The sequence below is a fragment of the Rhinopithecus roxellana genome, chromosome 11 (assembly GCF_007565055.1).
Source record: "Rhinopithecus roxellana isolate Shanxi Qingling chromosome 11, ASM756505v1, whole genome shotgun sequence".
NCBI lineage: Eukaryota > Metazoa > Chordata > Mammalia > Primates > Cercopithecidae > Rhinopithecus > Rhinopithecus roxellana.
In genome coordinates this window covers 80,141,730-80,149,127 of record NC_044559.1, presented here as the reverse complement: position 1 = coordinate 80,149,127, position 7,398 = coordinate 80,141,730, and positions in this window count along the sequence as shown.

Below are 7,398 nucleotides of genomic sequence, written 5' to 3'. Positions count from 1 at the left end.
GAGCTAGACTCCGTCTCAAAAAAAAAAAAAAAGAAGTAGGAGGATCAAGAGAGCTTTAAGATATTAGAAGGGTAGGAGACAGTAACAGGAACTAGGGCAGGTGGTATTTATTATTTATTTATTTAGAGACAGAGTCTCACTCTATTGCTCAGGTTGGAGTGCAGTGGCTCAATCTTGGCTCCCTGCAACCTCCGCCTTCTGGGTTCAAGCACACTTCTCCTATCTCAGCCTCCCAATTAGCTGAGATTACAGGCATGCACCACCATACCAGTTAATTTTTGTATTTTTAGTAGAGACGGGATTTTGCCATGTTGGACAGGCTGGTCTCTAACTCTTGACCTCAGGTCATCTACCCGCCTCAGCCTCCCAAAGTGCTAGGATTACAGGCATGTGCCACTGTGCCCAGCCAGGGTGGGTGTTATTTAGAGAAGGGAGTAGAGGCTTACAGACTACTGGTCAGTAGGCTCCAGTCTGACTTCACAACAGCGTGTGTGTGTGTGTGTTTGTGTACGTGTGTGTGTGGGTTGAGTGTTAGGTGGGGACTACTCACTGGTAGGATATGAATGTGAATGTGCACTTTAGAGACAGCACAGCTTTACACAAAGACAGTGCTTGTGTTCTGATATCCATCACAACTGGCTTCCTCACCACCAGCGCTGCCACTACTCTCTCCACCACTTCCGGCCCAATGGCAGCCTCCCAGGGTCCTGCTCAGCAGGCCGCTCCCGACTGAAGTGCTTCATTTGCAATAACTCCTTTGGTCCTACAAACAATCCTATGAGATAGGTAATAATCTCCACTATAAGTTAGGAAACTGAGGCACAGAAAGATGAAGTAGCCTGCTAAAGGTTACAGCTAATATATAGCAGAGCTGAAATTCAAACCTAAGCAGATGGTTGGGAACTTTCCTGTGGCATCTACACACTCTGGAAACCACGAGGCCCAATTTTGTGGTTGCTAAGATGCATATACTGAGTTGAATCACGTTCCTCAAAATTCATGCACAGCTGGAACCTATGAATGTGACCTCATGGGAAATAGGGTCTTAGCAAATACAATCAAGTTAAGATGAGGTCATACTGGATGTAGGGTAGGCCCTACATCCAGTATGACTAGTGTCCCTATAAGAAGAAGGTCATTTGGACATAAAGCCAAAGACACACAGGGAAAATGCTGTGTGGCAACAGAGGCAAAGATTGGAGTGATGTATGCAGGTCAGTGAATGGTAAGGATTGCTGGCAACCACCAAAAGCTAGGAAGACGCAAGGAAGGATGCTCCGCTACCGCCTTCAGAGAGATAGTGCCTTAACACATCGATTTCAGACTTCCAGGCCACAGAACTGTTAGAGAATAAACTGCTGTTGTTTTAAGCCATCCAGTTTGTGGTGGGTAATTTGTCATGGCAGCCAGAGGAAACTAACACAGTGTGGCATCGCCTTCCCTGGACACCATCTGCTCTCAAGGTCTTTGTCCTCTGAGCTCACCAGCTTCCTAGGGCCAAGAAGCTAAGAGTGACACTCTCTGGTGAGCCTTGGAATTTTCCTTGCATCTTATGAGACGGGGGTGGTGCCAATCACACAGTTCTTCTATCCTGGTGTCCTCTCTATGGACTGTCCCTACTTTTTTCAAGTCTAGACACACACTCATTTGTGTTATAAATGGAGATAGAAAGGGGGAATGAAGGGATAGAAGATTTCTCTTTAGCTTTGTTCAAATCCAAAAAGCTAACAGGGCCTCTTTTTCTCATACGATTAACTTCTGAAACTCTACAAGATTCCAGCTAACACCATAAGGAAAACACTTAGGGAAAAAATATTTTCTCTTGGGAAATATCATGGAAGAGTAAATTTACACAGAGTGACCATCAACCATTAATTCATCAATAATATGTTCATTTGCTCAATAAATACTCGAGCCAGATGGGGAGTTAGGTGCCGGGGCCTCAGCAGAGAATAAGCCAGGCAGAGTTCTGACCTGAGGGAGCTCCCCAGCTAGTGGGGCTCACATGCCAGTGCTGTCACATGTCTAATTGTTGGATGTTGTCAACCACTCTGTGAGATAGGACTCCTGTGGTCATCTTTATAGCTGACAAAATGGAGGCACAGAAGTGACAAAAAACTTGAGCCAGCATTCAAACCTAGTGTATTCTGAGTCAAACTCCCTTCCCAGCTTCACCTCAGATGAGATCTCTTATTTCTGTTTCATTGTTTCTCACCTCTCTCAAGTAAACCCAAGCATTAATCTAGGTGAGTGCCTTACACTTGCCCTGGAACAGTGAGACAAAAGAGATGGAGAAAGAGAAATGTGAGAGGAAGAGAAGGGAGACTCAGCAAAAAATCTAGATGTGAAGAATAAAGTGCTGGCGTAGCAAAGAGGATTTAGTGGAAGAGAAATGAAGACAGATTCATAACATCTTATTCCAATTCCAGTTTTACAGAATTTTAGGTATTACCTAACAGCATTTTTCAAATTGGCATGCATAGAAGGGTCCATTGTTTCAGTTGATAACCAAAGTGCTTTTTAGAGCTAAAATACTATTTTTGGTGGCTTAATTATAGGGTTCATCACAGTGGAAGACACTATATTTAAATAAGTTAATATATAGAATATTTGAATTTCATTCCTTTAAGAAAGTGCTTGGCAGCAACTGAGTCCACATGGCGGGCAGGAGGAGATAAATTATTTTATAACATTTGGCACCATCATATTGTCATCATTCAAGGCAACTGGGGAGCTAAATATAAGATAGGAATTAATCTCACTTCTCTAAGAAGATATTAATATATTTTCTAAAATCAACCTAGAAAAAATAGAACAGGCAAAAGTGGAATAATTTGTTCTTTTTTGAGACAGAGTCTTGCTCGGTCACCCAGGCTGGAGTGCAGTGGCTGGATCTCGGCTCACTGCAAGCTCCACCTCCCGGGTTTACACCATTCTCCTGCCTCAGCCTCCCGAGTAGCTGGGACTACAGGTGCCCGCCACCTCGCCCGGCTAGTTTTTTTGTAGTTTTTAGTAGAGACGGGGTTTCACCATGTTAGCCAGGATGGTCTCGATCTCCTGACCTCGTGATCCGCCCGTCTCGGCCTCCCAAAGTGCTGGGATTACAGGCTTGAGCCACCGCACCCGGCCAAAAGTGGAATAATTTTTTTTTTTTGCCTTAAAAACCTTTTTCTGTATTATTATTATTATTATTATTATACTTTAAGTTCTAGGGCACATGTGCATAACGTGCAGGTTTGTTACATATGTATACTTGTGCCATGTTGGTGTGCTGCACCCATCAACTCGTCAGCACCCATCAACTCGTCATTTACATCAGGTATAACTCCCAATGCAATCCCTCCCTCCTCCCCCCCAAAAGTGGAATAATTTTAAGTCTTGTGCTCACTTTTACAGAAACAATAATTATTCATCAAAATGTTTGATAGACAAATGGCTCCCAGCTGTTCTTCTGGAAGAGCCCTCATTCATTCATGCACACATGGACTTTTTCAGCTAACACTTATTGAACGCTACTTGGTGCCAGGCACAATGCTAACTACGAAAATGAATACGACACATTTCTGCTCTGCAAGAAGCTCACAGATAATTGTAGCATCATGTGGTGAGGGCAATGATAGAAAGAGATAAACAGAAGAGATAGGTAGGTATCTGTAGGGCAGGGGAGGGCAAGCATGGTAGGCTCCCTGGAGGAGGTGACAGCTGGAAACAACTGAATCTTAATGGTTGGATTGGTATGTGTGTATGTGTGTGTGCCTGACTGTATGATCTGAAATAGAGTTAAATACACATGGTGAGCATTTGGAACCTCAAGACATTCCTCATTGGTGGAACATCTTGTATGACATGAAACAGTCAAGCACTGAACCTAGGCAGGCAGGCAGTTACCAGCTCAGAGAGCCTTATTTGCTCAATAACATCTATTAAGTACTCACTACGTGCCAAACACCATCCGAAGCATTTTATCTCATTGAATCTTTCCACCACCCCACCCTGTGAAGTCAGTGCTATGGTAGGATCCCCATTTTACAGACGAAAAAGCTGAGGCCTGGCTTGGCTAAGCACCTTGCCTAGGTTCTCACGGTAAGTAAAGCCAGGATCTGAATGCAGGCAGTCTTTTTCCAGAGCCCGTGCTCTTCATTCTTACACATACCTCATGGTGATGGGGACCTACTGGAGATGTATTTTTCAGAAGGGAAGTGGAGCAATTGGATTGTCTATTAATACCCTGGTTACAAATGAAATATTTTAATAACCATGCAGACTTAAATTTTAATAGCAGCTAAAATAGGCCAGGTTCAGTGGCTCATGCCTATAATCCCAGCACTTTGGGAGGCCAAGGTGGGAAGATTGCTTGAGGCCAGGAGGATTGCTTGAAGAAGTTTGAGACCAGCCTGGGCAATATAAGTGAGATCCCATCTCTACAAAACAAAACAAAACAAAAAACAAAATAAAATAAACCTAAAGCGGGCAGAGCAGTCAGGGGCCTGCCCTCTCAAAATAGGATGCACCCCAAATCAAGAACCAAGTCAGGAAGTATCACTGACTGCCTAAGAAGAATTCTCTCATATGATATTAGCCACCTGCCCCTGAAATGATTTTCAGATATGTTGCTTGCTGATAGAGCTGCAGTGATGACAGCTAAATGCTGAGGGGGGGGGGGGGGTCTCCCTATTTGCCGATTTAAAATGCAGCCCTTCCTGGCTGAAGATAAACTTTAGGAAAGAGCAGGGGGTCTATCCTGAAAAGGTGCTGAGCTCTAAAAGCATGCTTTTGGTGCATTCTTTTAGGTAAGGTGCATCCTTTTAGGTAATTAAGGAATATTGATAACAGAAAGGAAAGAGAGTAAAGCATTTGTCTGTTTCTCCATAATAGTTTAGATCAGATGAGACTTTGATCAATTCATCCTTGTTCTAATTCACTCAATCACTGTGGTTCTTCTAGGTGCTTGGGGACATGGTGGTTGGCAAAATCAGATGTGGCCCCTACCTTCAAGAAGTTTGCAGCCTAGTGAGGGGAAAAGATACCAATCAAAGAATCACTCACAAATAAATGTGCAATTATAATTGTGGTGAATGGTTGGAGAAGTACAAGCTAAAGCAAGGACATCCCTGCAGCAGTGAGAACTAAGATCTACCAGGGAAGTAGGAAAGGAGATAATAGTGGAGCATTCTAGACCGGGTCTGTGAAAAAGCCCCGAGGCAGCAAGGAGATTGCCTGGTCAAGGAATGAAAGGTGTCAGGCGTGACTGGTTTGGGACTCTGGTCTCCACGAGGCCCCAGAGGACAGATGCAGGATTTTTTTTTTTCCTTATTTTAAGAACAATGGCAAATCAATCAAACGTTTTGTGTTTGCATTGGGAAATATGTGACAAGACTGCATTTGCATTATTTAAAACAAAAAATCCCTGCTAAGGAGAAATCAGATTGAAAGGAGGCAAGAGTTTATTCATTTCTTCTTATTCTGCATTTAAAGAACAGTTACTGTGTGCATACCAGTGCTATGCAATAGAAATACAGTATGAGCCACATTTATCATTTTGAATTTTCTAGTCACACCAAAAAAAGTAAAACACATTAGGTGAGATCAATTTTAATATGTTTTATTTTACCCAATGTATCAAAAATATTATTTTAACATGTAATAATATAAACAAGTATTAGTGCAATATTTTACATTCTTTTTTCATACTAAGTTTTTGAAATCTGCTGTGTATATTCACACACCTCAATTTGGACATAAAATCTTCCTCAGAAATACCTGATCTATATGTAGATTTCATAAAATCCGCAATTGAAAAAACAGGTTTTTGTACCCAGGTTGTTCCAAACATACTTAAAAGTTTTCCAATAAAATAATAATAATAATAAAAGAAAAATAAGAAAAACAAAAGTTTTTCAATAAATTAACTATTAGTTTTTAAATTAAGATTAAAGAAAATTAGAATTTCAGTTTCTCAATAACAGTGGCCACATTTCAAGCACTCAGTCGCCAGCTATGGCTAGTGCTACCATATTGGATAGATCAGGAGGGGCCTTTCCATCACTGCAGAAAGTTCTATTGGACAGTGCAGGACTACGTGCTGGTGAGGCCCTGTGTGTTCATCAGCATTGCCTTGGAAGATGTAACCTTCAAAGGTGATAGGTGCTGTAACCTACAACAGCCTCCCTATTTCCATTTAATAACTTTAAACCCATTCAGCAGCCTTTTGATCCTGTTTTGGTTTCCCAAGAACAGGTTCCTACTGGGAGGAAAATGAGCTCACCTGCTGAGATAAATATCTAGTCGGCTTGGCTGTTACATTTCTCTTTATATGAATAAAGATGAGTTTCCTAATCTTCATCCTAGACTATCCCTGAGTGAACTATCAACATCAAAGTACTTGTGAGACCTTGTGGAAACTACCACCTCCTCACAACCTCATGACTGGCAGCCCCTATCTGTAAAGAGCAAACATTCCATTTCAGGGCTAGGAGTGGCAATTAGGGAATTTAACAAGACCCCCAGGCCAATGAGCCTCTGTTCTGCTCCTCTTCCTCAAGGTCCCCACTCACAGGGCGACCTTTAGCCAGAAAAGAAGGTCCTGGAGGGCAGGTGTGGAATTGGAGTGTCTGGCACAGCAGGCCTGGGTGCTGGCTACCAAGGTGCCAGTCTGCCAGGTGCCACCTGTCTCCAGGGTCCTTCCTCCTTTTCCTCCATTTTCTGCTCCCCATTTGGCTCAAAGGTGAACAGGGACATGTTTTTCTCTATATCTCTTTAAGAATCTTTGTAAATTTTCTTTATATCTCTTTAAGAATCTTTGTAAATTTCTGCAGAAATTAATTTTGCCCCTTAACTCTGGGCAATGAATAATGTTCACACGATGATTTATATTTTGCCCTGATTTTTCCCACCGTAATCCCACCTGATACTTTAGTTCACCTTCCCATCAGAAATGGGAGCTCCTTGGAAGAAAGTACCGAATGTCGTTTTACTTTCTGTTTTCCTTTTGTTTTTCTGATTCTTTAAAATTCCCTACATGGTTTTCTCATCCATTCTCTTCAGTAACATTTGAGAGTGTTGCCTTTTGTTTAACAATGGCTAACATTAATTGAGCATTTACTAAATGTTAAGCACTTTACATGAATTTCCTTCATTTAAAAAAATTTTTTAAGGTTTTAAAATTAGAGACAGGGATTGGGTGGCGTGAGGGTGGATCTCTCTGTGTTACCCAGGCTGGTCTCCAACTCCTGACCTCAAGCAATCCTCCCTCCCCGTCCTCAAATAGTGGTGGGATTACAGGAATTTTGCCATTCCACCTGGCCGGATTGCCTCATTTAATCCTTATAACCGAGCTATGAGGTAAATATTATTATTTGCATCATTTTACACATCGGGAAACCGAGGCTCAAATAGGTT